This window comes from Brachypodium distachyon, chromosome 1 (genome assembly GCF_000005505.3).
Source record: "Brachypodium distachyon strain Bd21 chromosome 1, Brachypodium_distachyon_v3.0, whole genome shotgun sequence".
NCBI classification, from domain to species: Eukaryota; Viridiplantae; Streptophyta; class Magnoliopsida; order Poales; family Poaceae; genus Brachypodium; species Brachypodium distachyon.
The window spans coordinates 4,762,434-4,767,498 of NC_016131.3; the positions used below are offsets into that span (position 1 = coordinate 4,762,434).

Consider the following 5,065-nt stretch of genomic DNA (forward strand, 5'->3'; position numbering starts at 1 on the left):
CTCCGGTTGTTTTAGACTCGGTACTCCATGGGACTAAAAAAAGAGTACCAAATACTACTAGCCACTAGATCAGACAAATAAACGGTCCATATTAAATTCGGGTACCGTAAAAGAGCTCAATAGAAAAGGAAATGAAAAGTTACGTCGGTTGCTTGCTCCCTCTAAAAGAAAAGGAAGAAAAAACAGAGTTAAGTCGGTTGATCGTCTCCCCTCTGATCGATTTGCCTCCTTCTCTTCTTGCACGCGCCCTGGCGAGGAGTCGGCTCTTCGAAGCGGACGGCTGGCTAGGAGGAGCGCTGCGATTTCGCGTTTCTGCCCCCAGTGCCCGTTCCAAACATCGCCGGGACAAATTAACCAACGGCCGGGCTGCGCCGCCGGTGAGTTTCAATTGCCTTCCTACTTCAGTCCGTCGCCGGCCGGATGCTTTTCTCGTTTCGACTGAAATCAAATCACTCCAAGGTTTTCTCTAGTCCCTGTGCGTGAACTTCACCTTGCGTAATTAATGCATCGCAAATTTAGTCTGAAGTAATCGGGCAATAATCAAGAACTTGCAAATTTCGCTTCCTTAATTTGGTAACTAATTCAGAGGAACACGAAAAGGTCAGTAGAACGATCTGTATCCAGTGAATAATACTGCACGTTTTAACTCTTGCCCTCTTGACCCAGTGGTTGGGTAGAGACATGTCCGCTGACACGGTGGGTCGTAGTCCCTCTCCCTTGGCGCCGACTTCATTAGTTGGGATCAACTGGTTAATTAGCAAAACCTTCCTTGCTGAACGGAACATAGAAGTCAAGAGATCTCTACTACCTTAAGCTTATCAATTTGGCATTCTCAGAGGATTAACTAGGAAATTCCAAACGAAACCGCAATTAATTACCCCTGTGAGATCTAGTCTGCTCAAGTGTAGTTTTGTGCCTGCAAGAAAGTCCCTTTAACTCTACCTTGCCGGCTAAGAAACCCGAACGCTATTTATCAGGAATGCCTCTCGTTGCGCTGTTGGAGAGAGGCGAATCTGGTTAGGTTGCAACCTAATTGGATCTCTATACATAGTTGGATTTTAAGTCTCATGAGTAATTGGGGAATAATCAAGAACTTGCAATTTTCGCCTCCTTAATTTGGTAATTATAACTCAGAGTGACATGAAAATGTGAGTAGAACGATCTGTATCCAGTGAATAATACGTTTTAATTAATTCTTGCCCTCTTGATCCGTCTTAGCACGCAATATATTAATCTGCAAGTTTTGATTCCAACCCTGCAGGTCCCTTCTTTCCGGTGATAAATTTACCATGAGAAGACGAAGCGCGTCGCTTGTGATCCTGTTGATTCTAGCCTGCCTACAACATAGCAGCGGCCTCTCATGGAACATCTTCTGTCTTCCCCGCCGTCGCCGACAACCCCAACGACGACGGAGCTCGACGATCCGGTGGCCGAATTCTCCATGAACAACGACAATAACAACAACCCTCGAGGGTTGAAGCTGCTAGAGAACGCGCAGAACAAGTTAGCCGGCCCCAAGAACTGCTGGCAGGAGGCCTACGGGAAGCTCTTCGCCAGCTGCAGCAAGATCATGGCGGACAAGGAGCTTCAGTCGCGCCTGGCGTGGCACCTCAGCAGCTGCTTCCAGGAGGACTCCGGCAGGCAGCCATTCCCCTCCTGCAGCCAGGCGTCCAAGACGACGCTCTGCCTCAAACGGCTCGGCGATTCGGAGCACAAGGTGTTCCTCGAGTTCTTCCTCGAGACAAACACCCTCTGCCACCAGCTGCAGGCAGAGGCGTTCAAGCACAATACAGAGAGGCTCGTCAATGGCCTTTCTAGGTCCTCTAGATCTTCCATGGAAATGCTGGAGGTGATCGGGGAGAGGTCAGAGAAGATCATCAGCGAGTCCGGGAAAGTGCAGGACACGCTCAACAATGTCAAGAAGCAGGCGGACCGCCTCGCCGAGACGTCGAAAAACGTGCAGGTCCTGGTAGACGACGTGTTGGGTCACTCTAGGGCGATATTTGATCAGTCCAGGGAGATCCTGGCCTCACAGGCAGAGCTCAAGGGAGGGCAGGCCGAGATGAGGGAGAAGATCGATGCCGGCATGGAGCGCATCCAGGAGTCGTATGAGAAGCTCTGGAATGGGATGGATAAGCTGAAAGAGGAGACTGTGGATATTCAGAGGGAGATAAGGAATGTTGGTGATTCCCTGTCTTCCAAGATGGAGGATTTGCAGGGCACTGCGGATAAGATTGGGAGCGTGGCGGGCAAATCATTGGAGAATCAGATGCAGCTTTTGGAGGAACAGAGTAAGGCCATGGCAGGGCTGAATAGCCTCTATAGCTTTCAGTCAAAGGCTCTTGAGGAAAGCAGGTATGTATTTCTTATCTATCAACCACTTTGCAAAATATTGCAGTAGCAGTTAGTTAGGAATTGACTGAAAATATGCTGATATATATTTGTCTGAGCAATTTGCAGAGAAACCATGCAGAAACTTGCACAGTTTGGCCAACGCCAGCAAGAGGAGTTGCTATCCAAGCAAGAACAAATCCGGCAAGCTCATGACCATCTCATCGAAAATTCACACTCCATACTGGATGCTCAGGTTAATGTTTTCTCATATATAATTACTCCTGTCAATTAGTGATAAGAGATTTCACTCACTCTTGTATGCTAACTGGATATTTTACCCTGCTGCAGGAAGAGTTCAGAGCGAAGCAGGCCAACATTTTCGCTGCACTGGACAAGCTTTATATCCTCCACAACGCCATTCTTGCCGAGTCCCGCTTCATCAAGGCCTTCTTCTATTGTTGCATAGTGCTCCTCATCTACATGCTCACGTGCGCGAAACAAACGTTCAGAATCAGGGGCCAACTTTACTTTGGTAAGAATTCAGGTTGATCTGAAGTCTTATTTTTAGATGATATGGACCCCTCTCCGGCTCTATTTTATTTTGTTTTATTAAATGAAACCAAAACAACCAGTATCCTCAATGCAAACTGTCAGAAAAAAAACTGTAGGAATAATACAGAAGACTACTACCAGCGCGCCCTACCAACCTAAACTACAGAGCCTACCGACAACAGCCAGAAAGACTACAGTAGCAGCACCAAAAGCTACTGCAACAGCAAAACTAGAACACTAAAATGATTGAGTCTGTACTTCTAACTGCATCTCAATAAAATGTTACATCCTGTTCCATTGCTAATGTTTAATTTGGCAGGTCTGTGCATCACGCTTCTGCTGGAAATGGGTCTGATCAGGATCGGATCCGGTTCGACAATCAATTCTGGGTCTTGTCCAAGGTGTTCTTGGTCAGATCAATATTCCTCGCTGCTGCCACAATCCAGACATTGCATTCCATTTTCACATTCAGGTGGGTATATACGAAACGAGGATGAACTTCCTGATAATACTACATCTAAATTCTCATGGCAATTAATTAACTAATCTGTTTTTGACCGAAAAATTAACTAATCTGTTGATTATGTTTTTCAGAGATTACGAGTTGCTGAACCATCGGCTACTCCAGACACTGATCGAGAAAGTGCGAACACTAGAGGAAAACAAGGGTGAGAGGATGCTCTCGTACAGCAGGAGCGAAGAGAGCCTGAGGAATTACCCTTGGGTGTTTGACGAGTTGACGGATGAAGCGGACAGCAAAGGGGATCCGAACTACGTCTTGCCTGCAGAGGTCGTCGGTGAGAACTTTATCACCACGGTTAGCCGGAGGTACGATCTCCGGCCTCGGAGCAGGCAGTGATCGGTGAACGGCTTTTGATCCCCTCGTCGGAAGGCTGGTGGGTGTTTTGTATGCTGTGATCTATACGTACGATTATTTGGTTTTGCCCCCTATTGAGATTAGGGATTTGTATTGATTCACTCGATGTTGACAAAATTTACACCATATTGAACTTGCTTTCTCTGAAATTACCTTTACTAGAACATGCAACTGATTGCATTCTTAGCAGGAACTAATGTGATTTTTTTGTGAGAGTTTAGCAAGGCCTTAAACATATATGACAAACTATGACAATTAATAGCTGAACTAAGCATTTTATATATGCCACTGCTAATCTCGTGTATTCGAAAAATGCCACTGGAATTCTAATCATTCGAAAAATGCCTAGGCAAAACTTGGAACTGCAGTGGCATTTTTCGAAGAATCTATAAGGTCTACTGATATCTACTTCATATTAACCTCTCTCTCTCTCTCTCAATTCAATTTCTTCCTGCCACGAATATCCCACGTGGCTCTATCTACCAATACATAAGGGGCAACGTATCCAGTGAAAACCACTATAATATTTTTAATTTTTTTCTTTTGTTAGGGAAGTGATATGTTATATATGTGTAAAATTTGAAGTCCGAACTCAACTGCATTTAACAGAAGGAATAATAATAATTCAGCATGGATAGTACTTCTTCACTAGTATATGGGACTATTCATTTGTGTATTTCTCTTTTTAATTCTTTCCAAGTGCAATTGAATTTTAACTTGAATTTTGCACGGTTGTAGAACATCATGCCTCCAACATATTCTATTTTGTAGATCTTTTTGAAATTTCTAAAGATGATTTCTATGAAATTTGATCAGTCCGTACCGTGAAGGTGATTTTTGCCTGATATTTCCCTATATAAAGAAAGCTATCTACATTCAACTTTCCCTCTCGCTAAGGTGCTTCCCTCATCTACTCATGCCCACTTTGCTTAGTTCTTATGTTTTCCATGTTTGTTATTTCCGTTGAAATTCCTGGCGTGGTGATATTGGTACAATGATGAAGTACCCCATATTCACCACTTGAGAATGAGGGGCATCAAGAAACCTTGTTTGGCAGGAATTGCTAGCTGGACAACCCAGAAATTTTGACCTGGCTTACTAAGGACCCTTGAGGCAAGTAAACAAAACAAAGACCTTAATTTGTCCACACAAAATATGACATAGAAAATTTGCTATTTCAGTATATACTCCAGTTAATGATTTTCTATTTTTTAGAATAACAGTTGCCTATCCTGTTCTGTTGTGATCTGCAGGTAGTGTTTTTTCTTTAGAAACAGATCTGCAGGTGTTAAAGCGTGAATT

The 5,065-nt window shown here is 44.2% G+C and overlaps 1 pseudogene; it reads left to right on the forward strand.

The window, feature by feature from the left end:
- The first annotated feature begins 1,303 nt into the window (after positions 1–1,303).
- On the forward strand, positions 1,304–3,880 carry LOC100831780 (annotated as a pseudogene).
- The last annotated feature ends 1,185 nt before the right edge of the window (positions 3,881–5,065 follow it).